The sequence below is a fragment of the Carica papaya genome, chromosome 3 (genome assembly GCF_054855325.1).
Source record: "Carica papaya isolate Zhongbai chromosome 3, ASM5485532v1, whole genome shotgun sequence".
Lineage (NCBI taxonomy): Eukaryota > Viridiplantae > Streptophyta > Magnoliopsida > Brassicales > Caricaceae > Carica > Carica papaya.
Genome location: NC_142311.1, coordinates 23304473 through 23321014, shown reverse-complemented (window position 1 = coordinate 23321014; position 16542 = coordinate 23304473). Strand labels below are relative to the sequence as shown.

At 44.2% G+C, this 16542-nt stretch overlaps 20 pseudogenes; all 20 read right to left on the bottom strand.

Moving 5' to 3' along the window:
- Positions 1-274: 274 nt before the first annotated feature.
- Positions 275-393, bottom strand: LOC148266921 (5S ribosomal RNA; annotated as a pseudogene).
- A 303-nt stretch (positions 394-696) lies between these two features.
- On the bottom strand, positions 697-815 carry LOC148266920 (5S ribosomal RNA; annotated as a pseudogene).
- Positions 816-1164: 349 nt separating this feature from the next.
- LOC148266919 (5S ribosomal RNA) lies at positions 1165-1283 on the bottom strand (annotated as a pseudogene).
- A 1609-nt stretch (positions 1284-2892) lies between these two features.
- Positions 2893-3010, bottom strand: LOC148266918 (5S ribosomal RNA; annotated as a pseudogene).
- Positions 3011-3811: 801 nt separating this feature from the next.
- Positions 3812-3930, bottom strand: LOC148266917 (5S ribosomal RNA; annotated as a pseudogene).
- An 846-nt stretch (positions 3931-4776) lies between these two features.
- LOC148266916 (5S ribosomal RNA) lies at positions 4777-4895 on the bottom strand (annotated as a pseudogene).
- A 2611-nt stretch (positions 4896-7506) lies between these two features.
- On the bottom strand, positions 7507-7624 carry LOC148266915 (5S ribosomal RNA; annotated as a pseudogene).
- A 1128-nt stretch (positions 7625-8752) lies between these two features.
- Positions 8753-8871, bottom strand: LOC148266914 (5S ribosomal RNA; annotated as a pseudogene).
- Positions 8872-9077: 206 nt separating this feature from the next.
- On the bottom strand, positions 9078-9196 carry LOC148266913 (5S ribosomal RNA; annotated as a pseudogene).
- A 206-nt stretch (positions 9197-9402) lies between these two features.
- LOC148266912 (5S ribosomal RNA) lies at positions 9403-9521 on the bottom strand (annotated as a pseudogene).
- Positions 9522-9725: 204 nt separating this feature from the next.
- On the bottom strand, positions 9726-9844 carry LOC148266911 (5S ribosomal RNA; annotated as a pseudogene).
- A 1171-nt stretch (positions 9845-11015) lies between these two features.
- On the bottom strand, positions 11016-11134 carry LOC148266910 (5S ribosomal RNA; annotated as a pseudogene).
- Positions 11135-11339: 205 nt separating this feature from the next.
- LOC148266909 (5S ribosomal RNA) lies at positions 11340-11458 on the bottom strand (annotated as a pseudogene).
- A 204-nt stretch (positions 11459-11662) lies between these two features.
- On the bottom strand, positions 11663-11781 carry LOC148266908 (5S ribosomal RNA; annotated as a pseudogene).
- A 520-nt stretch (positions 11782-12301) lies between these two features.
- Positions 12302-12420, bottom strand: LOC148266907 (5S ribosomal RNA; annotated as a pseudogene).
- Positions 12421-13262: 842 nt separating this feature from the next.
- Positions 13263-13381, bottom strand: LOC148266906 (5S ribosomal RNA; annotated as a pseudogene).
- A 205-nt stretch (positions 13382-13586) lies between these two features.
- On the bottom strand, positions 13587-13704 carry LOC148266905 (5S ribosomal RNA; annotated as a pseudogene).
- Positions 13705-14228: 524 nt separating this feature from the next.
- LOC148266904 (5S ribosomal RNA) lies at positions 14229-14347 on the bottom strand (annotated as a pseudogene).
- Positions 14348-14552: 205 nt separating this feature from the next.
- LOC148266903 (5S ribosomal RNA) lies at positions 14553-14671 on the bottom strand (annotated as a pseudogene).
- Positions 14672-15345: 674 nt separating this feature from the next.
- LOC148266902 (5S ribosomal RNA) lies at positions 15346-15464 on the bottom strand (annotated as a pseudogene).
- Between the last annotated feature and the right edge of the window lie 1078 nt (positions 15465-16542).

Sequence of the window (16542 nt, the reverse complement as noted above, 5' to 3'; positions counted from 1 at the left end):
GCACAACTCACCTCTACTTCTAGTTCTAATATCGAGCAAAATTTCTTGGTGCCTCGACTCATGTCCATATGAACAGAACACCCGCCACACCTCTTTTTTTGTTGTTCTACTATGTAAGATGCTCGTAATAACAATCTTATCACATGGTGGGCTATAATTGAATGCACGAATAATATTAAGCAAAATGCCCCAGCGACGTGACTCACATTTACGAATGAACTGGTGGACTGTCGCTCCGGTCCCGCGTAACGTTTAACGCCCTGTCTGTAAAAAAAAGGTTCAACACGAGAACTTCCCAGGAGGTGACCCATCCTAGTACTACTCTCACCCAAGCACACTTAGCTACAGAGTTCTAATTTGATCCGGTGAACTAGTGCTGGTATGATAGCACCGTTTCTTGTTTGCGCCGCAAATATATATGCCCATTCTCCTTCCCTCTCCCCTCCCATCATTTGTTTCGCTGTGTGCACATCTAACCTCTGCTTCTAGTTCTAATATAAAGAAAAATGCCCCGTCGCTTCGACTCATGCCCATATGAACGGATCGCCCACTACACCTTGTTTTTCATTGTTCTACTATTTAAGATGCTTATAATAATACTCTTATCACGTGATGGCTTTAATTGAATGCACGAAAAATATTAAGCAAAATGCCCCGATGCTGAACGCAACGTTTAACGCTCCATCTCCAAAAAGAAAGGTACAACACAAGGACTTCCCAGGAAGTTATCCATCCTAGTACTATTCTTGCCCAAAAATGCTTAACTACGGAGTTCTGATGGGATTCGGAGAATTACTGCTGGTATGATCGTACTTATTCAATTTACTACTGCAAATACATATAGCCTTCTCCTTCCCTCCCCCTTCCCATCATTTTTTTCGTTGTGCGCGTACCCCGCACCTCTTATTCTAAATCTAATATCAAGCGAAATGTCCCGACGGTTCGACTCACGCCCAGATGAACGGACCGCCCACCATACCTCATTTTTTGTTTTTCTACCATGTAAAATGCTCGTAAAGAGACTCTTATAATGTGGTGGACTATAAATGAATGCACAAAAAATATTAAGCAAAGTGCCCTGACACCGCGACTCACGTTTGCAAATTAACCGACGGATCGTGGTTCTGGTGGCGCGTAACATTTATTACCTCATGTGGAAAAAGAAGGATGCAACACGAGGACTTTCCAAGAGGTCAACCATCTTAGTACTACTCTCACCCAAAAACGCTTAACTGCGGAGTTATGATGGGATCCGGTGAATTAGTGCTGGTATGATCGCACCCGTTCCATGCACGCTGAAAATACATATACCCCTTCTCCTTCCCTCCCCACTCTCGTCATTTTTCTCGCTGTGCGTGCACCCCATACCTCTGCTTCTAATTCTAATATCAAACAAAATGCCTCGGCGGCTTGACTCACGCCAAGATGAAATAAATGCACGAAAAAAATTAAGCAAAATGATCTGACGCCACGACTCACGTTTGCGAATAAATTGACGGACCGTTGTTCTGGTCGCGCGTAACATTTAATGCCTCGTGTGCAAAAAAATAGGTGTAACACGAGGACTTTTCAAGAGGTCAACAATCTTAGTACTACTTTAACCAAATGATACTTAACTGCAGAGTTCTTATGGGATTCAGTGCATGAGTGCTGGCTTGATCGCACCCGTCCCATTCTGCACTACAAATGCATGTGCCCCTTCGCCTTCCCTCCCCCCTCCCGTCATTTGTTTTGCTGTACGCGCACCCTTCACCTCTATTTCTAGTTCTAATATCAAGTGAAATGCCCCGACGCCTCAACCCATGCCCATATGAACAGATCGCCCGCCACACTTTTATTTTCGTTGTTCTGCTATGTATGATACTCATAATACACTCTTATCACATGATGGGCTTTAATTGAATGCACAAAAAATATTAGGCAAAATACCCCAACGCTGTGACTCACGTTTGTGAATGAACCGGCAGACCGTTGCTCCAGTCCTTTGCAATGTTTAATGCTCCATCTGCAAAAAGAAGGGTGCAACACGAGGACTTCCCAGGAAGTCATCCATCCTAGTACTACTCTCGCCCAAAAACGCTTAATTGTGGAGTTCTGGTGGGATTCGGTGAATTAGTGTTAGTATGATCGCATTTATTCCATTTCGCGCTGCAAATAAATATACCCCTTCTCCTTCCCTCCCCTCTCCCATCATTTTGTTTACTGTGTGTGCACCCCACACCTCTACTTCTAATTCTAATATCAAGCAAAATGCCCCAGCATCTCGACTCATGCTCAAATGAACGAACCATCCGCCGCACCTCGTTTTTTATTATTCTACTATATAACCTACTCGTAATGAAATTCTTATCACGTGGTGGACTGTAAATGAATTGCGCCAAGACTCACGCCAGCGAATGAACCAGTGGACTATGTCTCCGGTCGTGCATAATGCTTAATGCTCCATCTGAAAAAAGACAGGTGCAACATGAGGATTCAGTAGGATTCAAAGGACACTTAAGTACAGAGTTCTTATGGGATTCAGGGCATTAGTGTTGGACTGATCACGCCCATCCCATTCCCTGCTACAAATGAATGTGCCCCTTCGCCTTCCCTCCCCCCTACGATCATTTGTATCACTGTACACACATACCTCATCTCTGTTTCTAGTTTCAATATCAAGCAAAATGCCCTGGCCATGCCCAAATGAACGGATCACCCGTCGCACATCTATTTTCATTGTCCTACTATGTAAGATACTCATAATAACACTCTTATCATGCAGTGGGATAGAATTGAATGCACGAATAATATTAAGCAAAATGCTTCGACACCGTGACTCATATTTGCGAACAAACCGGTGGATTGTCGCTCTGGTCCCGCGTAACATTTAACGTCTCGTCTGTAAAAAGAAGGATGCAACATGAGGACTTCCCAAGAGTCACCCATCTTAGTACTACTCCCACCCAAGTACGCTTAACTGTGGAGTTTTGATGGGATCTAGTGAATTAGTGCTAGTATGATCACATCAATTTTAGTTTGTATACCCCTTCTACTTCACTCTCCCCTCCCATCATTTGTTTCGATGTGCGCACACATCACCTCTGCTTCTAGTTATAATATCAAGTGAAATGCCCCAGCGCCTCGATTCATGACCATATGAATGTAACACCCGCCGCACTATGTTTTTTGTTGTTCAATTATGTAAGATACTCGCAATGACACTCTCATCACATGATGGGCTTTCGTTGAATGGGGAAAAAATATTAAGCAAAATGTCCCAGCACCATGACTCACGTTTGCGAATGAATTGACGGACCGTCGCTCCCATCCCGCGTAACGTTTAACGCCCCGTCTACAAAAAGAATGGTGCAACATGAGGACTTACAAGAAAGTTACCCATCCTATTTCTACTCTCACCCAAAAACGCTTAATTGTGGAGTTATGATGGGATCCGGTGAACTAGTGCTGGTATGATCGCACCATTTTTTTTTTCGCCGCAAATGCATATACCCCTTCTCCTTCCCTCTCCCCTCCCGTCATTTTTTTCGTTGTGCACGCACCTCACCTCTGCTTCTGGTTCTAATATCCAATGAAATGCCCTGATGCCTCGACTCATGCCCATAATAATGGATCGCCCACCATACCTCATTTTTTATTGTTCTACAATTTAAGATACTCGCAATGACAATCTTATCACGTGGTGGGCTTTAATTGAATGCACGAAAAATTTTAAGCAAAATGTCCCGGCGGCATGACTCATGTTTGCAAATGAACTGTCGGACTGTCGCTCCGGTCTCACATAACATTTAACGTCAGGTCTACAAAAAGAAGGATGCAACACGAGGACCTCCCAGGAGATCATCCATCCTAATACTACTCTTGCCCAAGCACGCATAACTTCGGAGTTCTGATGGGATCCGGTGAACTAGTGCTGGTATGATCACATCCCTTCTCCTTCCCTCTCCCCTCCCATCATTTGTTTCGCTACGCACACGCCGCACCTCTGCTTCTAGTTCTAATATCAAGCGAAATTTCTTGGCAGATGCCCAAATGAACGGACCGCCCGCCGTACCTCTGTTTTCGTTGTTCTACTAATTAAGATGCTTGTAATGATACTCTTATCATGTGGTGGACTATAAATGAATGCATTAAAATATTAAACAAAATGCCTTCGCATCACGACTCATGCTGGCGAATGAACTGGTAGACCACGGCTCCTTATCGCGTGTAACGTTTAACGTTATGTCTGTAAAAAGACAGGTGCAACATAGGGACTTCCAATGAGGTCACCAATCCTAGTACTACTCTGGCCCAAGCACCCCTAACAGTGGAGTTCTAATGGGATCTGGTGCATTAGTGCTGGTATGATCGCACCAGTTTCATTCTGCCCTTCAAATACATATATCCCTTCTCCTTCCCTCTTCCCTCCCATCATTTGTTTCGTTGTGCGTGCCCACCACACCTCTATTTCTAGTTCTAATATCAACTAAAATACCCCGGTGCCTTGACTGATGCCTATATGAACGAACTGCTCGCCGTACTTGTAGTTTTGTTGTCTTACTATGTAAGATGCGCTCGACTCACGCCCAGATGAATGGACCGCTCGCTACACCTCTGTTTTTGTTGTTCTACTTTATAAGATACTCATAAGAACAATCTTATCACGTAGTGGACTATAAATGAATGCAAGAATATTAACAAAGATATCCCGGTGCTGCGACTCACGTTTGCGAATGAACCTACAGACCATGGATCCAGTCCAGCGTAACATTTACTGCCCCGTCTGCAAAAAGACGGATACAACACGAGGCCTTTCCAGGTGGTCACCCATCCAAGTACTACTCTCGCCCAAGCATGCTTAACTGCGGAGTTCTGATGGGATCTTGTGAATTAGTGCTAGTATGATTGCACCACTTCCATTCCGCGTTGCAAATACATATACCCCTTCTCCTTCCCTCACCCCTCTCATAATTTGTTTTACTGTACGCACACACCACACCTCTGCTTCTAGTTCTAATATATAGCGAAATGCCCCAGCGCCTCGACAACACCCAGATGAACGTACCGCCCGCCGCACATCTAGTTTTGTTGTTCTACTATTACTCGTAATAATACTCTTATCTTGTAATGAAATATAAATGAATACACGAAAAATATTAAGCAAAATACCCCGACGCCATGACTTATGTAGGCGAATGAACTAGTGGATCGTATCTCCCGTCGTGCGTAATGTTTAACGCGTCGTCTGTAAAAAGACAACTGCAACAAGAGGACTTCCCAGGAGGTCACCCATCCTAGTATGACTCTCGCCCAAGAACATTTAACTACGAAGTTCGATGGGATCCGATGCATTAGTGCTGGTATGATTGCACCCCTTTCATTCTGTGCTGTAAATACATATACCATTTCTCATTCCCTCTCCCCTCCCGTCATTTTTTTTATTGTGCGCGCACACTGCACCTCTGTTTCTAGTTCTAATATCAAGCGAAATGCCCAGGCGTCTCGACTCATGCCCAGATGAACAGACTGCCTGCCACAACTTTGTTTTTGTTGTTCTACTATGTAAGATACTCGTAATGACATTCTTATCTCGTGATGGACTATAAATGAATGCATGAAAAATATTAAGCAAAATCTCTTAACGCTGCGACTCACACTGGCGGACTGTGGCTCCGGTCATGTGTAACATTTAACGCTTCGTACATTAAAAGACGGGTAGAACACGAGGACTTTGCAGGAGGTCACCCATCCTGGTACTGCTTTCACCAGAGCATGCTTAACTGCGGAGTTCGACAGGATCCGGTGCATTAGTGTTGGTATGATTGCACCCCTTCCATTCCGTGCTGCAAATACATATACCCATTCTCCTTCCCTCCCCCCTCCCGTCATTTGTTTCACTGTGCGTGCACACTACACCTCTGTTTCTAGTTCTAATATCAAGCGAAATGTCCGAGCACCTCGACTCACGGCTAGATAAACGGATCGCCTGTTGTACCTCATTTTTCGTTGTTCTACTATGTAAGATGCTCATAATGACACTCTTATCATGTAGTGGATTATAAATGAATGCACGAAAAATATTAAGCAAAATATTCTAGCGTCGCAACTAACGTCGGCGGACTATGGATCCTATCACACATAATGTTTAACACCCCATCCGCAAAAAGACGGGCGCAACACGAGGACTTCCCAGAAGGTCACCCATTCTAGTACTACTCTCGCCAAAGCAAGCTCACTACGGAGTTCGATGGGATCCGGTGCATTAGTTCTAGTATGATCACACATCTTCTATTTTGCGCTGTAAATACATATACCCCTTCTCCCTCCCTTCCTCCACTGTTACTTGTTTCACTATGCGCGAACACCGTACCTTTACTTATAGTTCTAATATCGAGCAAAATTTTCTAGTGCCTCGACTCACACCCAGATGAATGGACTACCCGCTGTACCTCGGTTTTTGTTATCCTACTATGTAAGATGCTCGTAATAACACTCTTATCATATGGCAAACTATAAATGAATGCATGAAAAATATTAAGCAAAATGTTTAGGCGTCGCAACTCACTCCGGGGAAAATGGCTCTGATCGTGCATAATGTTTAATGTCCCGTTAGTAAAAAGACGAGTGGAACACGAGGACTTTCCAGGAGGTCACCCATCATAGTACTGCTTTCATCAGAGCATGCTTAACTGCGGAGTTCGACAGGATCCGATGCGTTAGTGTTGGTATAATCGCACCCCTTCCATTCCGTGCTACAAGTATATATACCCCTTCTCCTTCCCTCCCCCCTCCCGTCATTTGTTTCATTGTGCGCACACACCACACATTTGTTTCTAATTCTAATATCAAGCAAAATAATCTGGTGCCTCGACTCATGCCCGGATGAACGAATCGCCCGCTGCACTTCCTTTTTCATTGTTATATTATGTAAGATACTCGTAATGACACTCTTATCACGTGGTGGACTATAAATGAATGCACAAAAGTAAAATTTTCAGGCCCCGTGACTCATACCGGTAGACTGTAGCTTCAATCGCGCTTAACGTTTAACACCCCGTCTACAAAAAGACGGGTTCAACGCGAGACTTTCCAGGAGGTCACCCATCCTAGAACAAATCTCGCCCAAGCACGTTTGACTACAGAGTTCTGATAGGATCTTGTGCATTAGTGTTTGTATGATCGCAACTGTCCTATTCCCCCCTGCAAATACATATAGCCCTTCTCCTTCCCTCCCCCCTCCCATCATTTATTTCACTGTGCGGGCATACCGCATCTTTGCTTCTAGTTCTAATATAGAGTGAAATGCCATGTCGCTTCGGCTCACGCCCAGAAGAACAGAGGCCCATTGCACCTGTTTTTTCGTTGTTCTACAATGTAAGACTCTCGTAATGAGACTCTTATAACGTGGTGGACTATAAATAAATGCACGTAAAATATTAAGCAAAATGTTTCAATGTCGCTACTCATGCCGATGGACTGTCGCTCCGATCTCGTGTAACATTTGACACCGCATTCGCAAAAAGACGAGTGCAACACGAGGATTTCCCAAGAGGTCACCCATCTTAGTACTGCTCTCGCCCAAGCACACTTAACTACGAAGTTCGATGGGATCTGGTGTATTAGTGCTAGTATGATTGCACCCCTTCCATTCTGCGCTGTAAATACATATACCCCTTCTCCTTCCCTCCCCCACCCATATTTTTTTTTGCTGTGCGCGCACACTACACCTCTGTTTATAGTTCTAATATCAAGCAAAATGTCCCGACGCCTCGACTCACGCCCAGAAGAAAGGATCTCCCACCATACCTCATTTTTCTTTATTCTACTATGTAAGATGCTTGTAATGACACTCTTATCATGTGGTAGACTATAAATGAATGCACAAAAAAATAGTAAGCAAAATTTTATGGTGACCCGACTCACGCCAGCGGATGGTGGCTCCGATCACGTGTATCGTTTTACGCCCCCGTTTGTAAAAAGACAGTGCAACACGAGGACTTCTCGAGAGGTTACCGATCCTATTACCACTCTCGCCCAAGCATGCTTAACTGCACAGTTCGATGGGATCCGGTGCATTAGTGCTGGTATGATCGCACCCCTTCCTTTTTGCATTGTAAATACATATACCCCATCTTCTTTCCTCCCCTCTCCCGTCATTTTTTTCGCTGTGCGCGCACACTGCATCTCTATTTCTAGTTCTAATATCAAGCAAAATACCTGACATCTCGACTCATGCAAAGATTAAAGGACCACCTGCCACACCTTTTTTTTTCGTTGTTCTACTATGTAAGATGCTTGTAATGACTCTCTTATAACGTGGTGGACTATAAATGAGTGCACGAAAAAAAGTAAACAAAATGCCCCGGCGTGGGAACTCACATTTATGAATAAACTAGTGGACCATAGTTCTAATCACGCGTAACATCGAACGCCCCATCTGCAAAAAATGGGTGCAACACGAGGACTTCCAAGGTGGTCACCCATCCTTGTACTACTCTCGCCAAAGCACACTTAACTGCGGAGTTATGATTGGATCTGATATATTAGTGCTGGTATGATCGCATCCATATCATTACACGCTGCAAATAGATACATTTCTTCTCTTCCCCCCCCCCCAAGTCATTTGTTTCCTTGTGCATGCAAACTACACCTCTACTTCTCATTTTAATATCAAGTAAAATGCCCATGCGTCTTGACTCACATTTACGAATAAACCACAGGACCATAGTTCCAGTCACACGTAACATTGAACGCCCCATATACAAAAAAATAGGTGCAACACGAGGACTTCCCAAGAGGTCACCACTCTTAGAACAACACTCGCCCAAGCACACTTAACTACGGAGTTTTGATGGGATCCGGTGCATTATTGCTGGTATGATCGCACCTGTTTCATTCCGCGCTGCAAATACATACACTCCTTCTCCTTCCCTCCCTCCTCCTATCATTTCTTTCCATGTGCGTGCACACTGCACCTCTACTTCTCGCTCTAATATTAAGTAAAATGCCCCGGCGCCTTGAGTCATATTTGCGAATAAACCAGCGGACCATAGTTTCAGTCGTGCGTAACATCGAATGCCCCATCTGCAAAAAAATGGGTGCAACATGAGGACTTCCGAGGAGGTCACCCATCCTAGTACTACTCTCGCCCAAACATACTTGACTACGGAGTTCTGATGGGATCTGGTGCGTTAGTGCTAGTATGATCGCACCCCTTTCATTCTGCGCTGCAAATACATACACTCCTTCTCGTTCCCTCCCCGCTCCCGTCATTTATTTCCTTGTGCGTGCACACTGCACCTCTACTTCTAGTTCTAATATCAAGTAAAATGCTCCGGTGCCTTGATTCATATTTGTGAATAAACCAGCAGACCATAGTTCCAGTCGCGTGTAACATTGAACGCTCCATCTGCAAAAAAATGGGTGCAACATGAGAACTTACCAGGAGGTCACCCAACCTAGTACTTTTCTCACCCAAGCATACATAACTACGGAGTTCTGATGGGATCTAATGCATTAGTGCTAGTATGATCGCACCCCTTTTATTTTGCGCTGCAAATACATACACTCCTTCTCCTTCCCTCCCCCTCCCGTCATTTGTTCCCTTGTGCGTGCACACTGCACCTCTACTTCTCGTTCTAATATCAAGTAAAAAGTTCCGGTGTCTTGACTAACATTTGAGAATAAACCAGAGGACCATAGTTCTAGTGGTGTGTAACGTCGAATGCCCCATCTGTAAAAAATGAGTGCAACACGAGGACTTCCCAAGAGGTCACCCATAATAGTACTACTCTTGCCCAAGCACACTTAACTACGGTGTTCTGATGGGATCTAGTGTATTAATGTTGGTATGATCGTACCCTTTTCATTCTGCGCTTCAAATACATACACTCCTTATCCTTCCCCCCTCTCCCATCATTTGTTTCCTTGTGCATACACACTGCACCTCTTCTTCTTGTTCTAATATCAAGTAAAATGTCCCGGTGCCTTGACTCACATTTGGGAGTAAACTAGTGGGCCATAGTTCAAGTTGCGCGTAACGTCAAATGCCCTATCCACAAAAAAATGGGTGCAACACGAGGACTTCCCAGGAGGTCACCAATCCTAGTACTACTCTCGCCTAAGCACACTTAACTGCGAAGTTTTGATGGGATCCAGTCCATTAGTGCAGGTATGATCACACTATTTTCATTTTGCGCTGCAAATACATACACTCCTTCTCCTTCCCCCCCACCTCCCGTCATTTGTTTGCTTGTGCGTACACACTGCACCTCTGCTTCTCATTATAATATTAAGTAAAATGCCTTGACTCACATTTGCGAATAAACCAGCGGACCATAGTTCCGGTCGCACGTAACGTCGAACGCCCCATCTGCAAAAAAAGTAGGTCCAACACGAGGACTTCTCAAGAGGTCACCACTCCTAGAACAACACTCACCCAAGCAAACTTAACAACAGAGTTCTAATGGGATCTGGTGCATTAATGCTGGTATAATTGCACCCGTTTCATGCCGCGCTGCAAATACATACACTCATTCTCCTTCCCTCCCCCTCCCATCATTTGTTTCCTTATGCGTGCACACTGCACCTCTACTTCTCGTTTTAATATCAAGTAAAATGTCCCGGCGCCTTGACTCACATTTGCAAATAAACCAGCGGACCATAGTTCTAGTTGTGCGTAACGTCAAACGCCCCATCTGCAAAAAAAAAGAGTGCAACACAAGGACTTCCTAGGAGGTCACCCATCCTAGTACTACTCTCGCCCAAGCACACTAAACTACGCAGTTCTGATAGGAACTGGTGCATTAGTGTTGATATGATCGCGCCCATTTCATTATTCGCTGCAAATACATACACTCCTTCTCCTTCCCTCCCCCTCCGGTCATTTTTTTCCTTGTTCGTGAATATTGCACCTCTACTTCTCCTTCTAATATCAATTAAAATATCCTAGTGTCTTGACTCACATTTGAGAATAAACCAACGGACCATAGTTTCAATCGCATGTAACGTCGAACGCCCCATCTGTAAAAAAATAGGTGTAACATGGGGACTTCCCAAGAGGTCACCCACAATAGTACTACTCTCACCCGAGCACACTTAACTGCAGAGTTCTGATGGGATCAGGTGCATTAATGCTGGTATGATCGTACCATTTTCATTCTGCGCTGTTAATACATACACTCCTTATCCATCTCTCGCCCTCCTGTCATTTATTTCCTTGTGCATGCACACTACACCTCTGCTTCTCGTTCTAATATCAAGTAAAATACCCCGACGCCTTGACTCACTTTGGTGATTAAACCAGTGGACCATAATTCAAGTTGCGCGTAACGACGAATGCCCCATCTGCAAAAAAATGGGTACAACACGAGGACTTCCTAAGAGGTCACCCATCCTAGTACTACTCTCGCCCAAGAACACTTAACTATGGAGTTCTGATGGGATCCGGCGCATTAGTGCTGGTATAATCGCACCCATTTCATTTCGCGCTGCAAATACATACACTCGTTCTCCTTCCCTTCCCCTCCCGCCATTTGTTTCCTTGTGCGTGCACACTACACCTCTGCTTCTCCTTCTAATATTAAGTAAATGTCCCGGCGTCTTGACTCACATTAGCAAATAAACCAGCGAACCTTAATTTCAGTCGCGTGTAACGTCGAATGGCCCATCTGTAAAAAAATAGGTGCAACACGAGGACTTCCCAGGAGGTCACCCATAATAGTACTACTCTCGCCCAAGCACATTTAACTGCAGAGTTCTGATGGGATTTGGTGCCTTAATGCTGGTATGATCGTACCCTTTTCATTCTGCGCTGCAAATACATACACTCCTTATTCCCCCCCAGTCATTTGTTTCCCTGTGCGTGCACACTACACCTCTGCTTCTCGTTCTAATATCAAGTAAAATGCTCCGGTGACTTACCTCACATTTGCAAATAAACCAGCAAACCATAGTTAGAGTCGCGCGTAACATAGAACGCCCCATCTGCAAAAAAAATAGGTGCAATAAGAGGGCTTCCCTAGAAGTCACCCATAATAGTATTACTCTCGCTCAAGCACACTTAACTGCGGAGTTCTGATGGGATCTTGTGCTTTAGTGCTGGTATGATCGTACCCGTTTCATTATGCACTGCAAATAGATTCATTCCTTCTCCATCCCCCCCTCCCGTCATTTGTTTCCTTGTGCACGCACACTGCACCTCTGCTTCTGATTCTAATATCAAGTAAAATGCCCCTACGCCTTTACTCACATTTGCGAATAAACCAGTAGACCAGAGTTTCAATCGCACGTAACGTCGAACGTCCCATCTGCAAAAAAATAGGTGCAACACGAGGACTTCCTAAGAGGTCACCACTCCTAGAACAACACTCGCCCAAGCAAACTTAACAACAGAGTTCTGATGGGATCTGGTGCATTAATGCTGGTATAATCGCACCCGTTTCATGCCGCGTTGCAAATACATACACTCATTCTCCTTCCCTCCCCCTCTCGTCATTTGTTTCCTTATGCGTGCACACTGCACCTCTACTTCTTGTTCTAATATCAAGTAAAATGCCCCGATGCCTTGAGTCACATTTACGAATAAATTAGTGGACTATAGTTCTAGTCGCGCATAACGTCGAATACCCGATCTGCAAAAGAATGAGTGCAACAAGAAGACTTCCAAGAAGTCACCCATCCTAGTACTACTCTCGCCCAAGCACACTTAATTACGAAGTTCTGATAGGATCCGATGCATTAGTGCTACCATGATCGCACCACTTTAATTTTGTGCTGCAAATACATACACTCCTTCTCCTTCCCTCCACCTCCCGTCATTTGTTTCCTTGTGCGTGCACACTATACCTCTATTTTTCCTTAAAATATCAAGTAAAATATCCCAGTGTCTTGACTCACATTTGAGAATAAACAAGTGGACCATAGTTCCAGTCGCGTGTAACGTCGAACGTCCTATTTATAAAAAAAATGGGTGCAATACGAGGACTTCCCAGGAGGTCACCCACAATAATACTACTCTTGCCCGAGCACACTTAACTGCAGAGTTCTGATGGAATCCAGTGCATTAATGTTGGTATGATTGTAGCATTTTCATTCTGCGTTGCAAATAGATACACTATTTATCCTTCCCCCCTCCTATCATTTGTTTCCTTGTGCGTGCACACTTCACCTCTTTTTCTCGTTCTAATATCAAGTAAAATACCCCGGTGCCTTGACTCACATTTGTGAATAAACTAGCGGACCATAGTTCAAGTCGCGCATAACGCCCCATCTATAAAAAATGGGTACAACACGAGGACTTCCCAAGAGGTCACCCATCCCAGTACTACTCTCCCCCAAGCACACTTAACTACGGAGTTCTGATTGGATCCGGTGCATTAGTGCTAGTATGATCGCACCCCTTTCATTATGCGCTGAAAATACATGCACTCCTTCTCCTTCCCTTCCCCTCCCGTCATTTGTTTCCTTCTGCGTGGGCACTGTACGTCTACTTCTCCTTCTAATATCAAGTAAAATGTCTCGGCTTCTTGACTCACATTAGCGAATAAACCAGTGGATCATAGTTTCAGTAGTGTGTAACGTCAAACGCCCCATCTGTAAAAAAATGAGTGCAACACGAGGACTTCCTGGAGGTCACCCATAATAATACTACTCTCACCCAAGAACACTTAACTGTGGAGTTCTAATGGGATCCAGTGCATTAATACTGGTATGATAGTACTCTTTTCATTCTGCACTGCAAATACATACACTCCTTATCCTCCCCACCCCCATCATTTGTTTCTTTGTGTGTGCACACTGCACCTTTACTTTTCATTCTAATATCAAGTAAAATGCCCTAGCACCTTCACTCACATTTACGAATAAACCCACAGACCATCGTTTAAGTTGCACATAACGTCGAACACCCCATCTACAAAAAAAACGGGGTGCAACAAGAGGACTTCCTAGGAAGTCACCCATAATAGTACTACTCTCATCCAAACACACTTAACAGCGGAGTTATGATGGGATCTGGTGCATTAGTGCTGGTATGATGGCACTCGTTTCATTACGCGCTGCAAATAGATACATTCCTTCTCCTCCCCCACCCCCATCATTTGTTTTGTTGTGCATGCACACTGCACCTCTCCTTCTAGTTATAATATCAAGTAAAATGCCCCTGCGCCTTTACACACATTTGCAAATAAACTAGCGGACCATAGTTCTAGTTGCACGTAACGTCAAATGCCCCATCTGCAAAATAATAGGTGCAACACGAGGACTTCCCAAGAGGTCACCACTCCTAGAACAACACTCGCCCAAGCACACTTAACTACCGAGTTCTGATGGGATCTAATACATTAGTGCTGGTATGATCGCACCCATTTCATTCTGCGCTGTAAATACATACACTCCTTCTCCTTCCCTCCCCCCTCTCGTCATTTATTTCCTTGTGCGTGCACACTACACCTCTACTTCTCGTTCTAATATCAAGTAAAATGCCCTGCACCTTGAGTCATATTTGCGAATAAACCAACGGACCATAGTTCCAGTCACGTGTAACGTCGAACGGCCCATCTGTAAAAAAATGGGTGCAACACGAGGAGTTTCTATGAGGTCACCCATCCTAGTACTACTCTCGCCCAAGCACACTTAACTACGGAGTTTTGATGGGATCCGGTGCATTAGTGTTGGTATGATCGCATCCCTTTCATTCTGCGCTGCAAATACATACACTCCTCCTTCCCTCCCCCTCCCGTCATTTGTTTCCTTGTGCGTGCGCACTGCACCTCTACTTCTCATTCTAATATCAAGTAAAATTTTTCGGTGCTTTGACTTACATTTGCGAATAAACCATCAGACCATAGTTCTAGTCGCGCGTAACGTTTATTGTGTCGTGTGCAAAAAAAAAATAGGTGTAACACAAGGACTTTCCAAGAGGTCAACCATTTTAGTAATACTCTCACCAAAGGACACTTAACTTCATAGTTCTTATGGGATTCGATGCATTAGTACTTGTCTGATCGCACCCGTCCCATTTCGCACTACAAATGCATGTGCCCTTTCTCCTTTCCTCCTGCCTCCTGTCATTTATTTCGTTACACGCGCACAGTTCACCTTTGCTTCTAGTTCTAATATCAAGCGAAATGCTCCGGCGCCTCAACTCATGCCCATATGAAAAGATCACCCACTGCACTTCTAGTTTCATTATTATACTATGTAAGATACTCATAATAACACTCTTATCATATGATGGGCTTTAATTGAATGCATGAAAAATAATAAGCAAAATACTCCGGCATTATGACTCACGTTTGTGCATGAACCGGCTGATCATGGCTCTGATCCCGCGTAATTTTTAATTCCATGTTTACAAAAAGAAGGGTGCAACACGAGGATTTTCCAGGAGGTCACCCATCCTAGTACTACTCTCGCTCAAGTACGCTTAACTACGGAGTTCTGATAGGATCCGACGAATTAGTGCTAGTATGATCGCGCCCGTTCTATTTCGCACTGCAAATACCCCTTCTCATTCCCTCCCCCCTTTCGTCATTTTTCTCATTGTACCCGCACCCTGCATCTCTGCTTCTAATTCTAATATCAAGCCAAATGCCCCGGCGGCTCGACTCATGCTCAGATGAACTGACTGCCTCTCACACCTTATTTTTTGTAGTTCTGCCATGGAAGATGCTCGTAATAACAGTTTTATCACGTGGTGGAATATAAATGAATGCACGAAAAATATTAAGCAAAATGCCTGACACCGCGACTCATTTTTGCGAATGACCTGACAGACTGTTGTTCCGATCGCGCGTAATGTTTATTTCCTCATGTGCACAGAAACAAGTGCAACACGAGGACTTTCTAAGAGGTCAACCATCTTAGTACTACTCTCACCTGAGGACACTTAACTGCAAAGTTCTTATGGGATTCGGTCCATTAGTACTGGTATTATCGCACTCGTCTAGTTTCACGCTATAAGTGCATGTACCCCTCCTCCTTCCCTCCCCCCTCTCGTCATTTGTTTTGCTGTGCGCGTACACCTCATCTCTGCTTCTAGTTCTTATATCAAGTGAAATGTCCCAGTGCCTCGACTCATCCCATATGAATGGATCACCCGTTGCACCATTATTTTTGTTGTTCTATTATGTAAGATAATCGTAATAACACTCTTATCTCGTGATGGGCTTTAGTTAAATGCACAAAAAATATTAAGCAAAATTCCCGATGCTGTGACTCACATTTGCGAATGAACTGGTGGACTGTTGCTCCGATCCCACGTAATGTTTAACACCCCGTCTAAAAAAAGAATGGTGCAACACAAGGACTTCTTAGGAGGTCACTCATCCTTGTTCTATTCTCGCTTAAAAATGCTTAACTGCAGAGTTCTAATGGGATCTGGTGAATTAGTGCTGTTATGATCGCACTCATTCCATTTCACACTGTAAATAGATATACCCTTATTATTTTCCTCCCCCCTCTCATCATTTTTGTTGCTGTGTGCGCACCCTGCACCTCTGCTTCTAATTCTAATATCAAGCGAAATACCCCGACGGTTCAACTCACGCCCAGATGAAT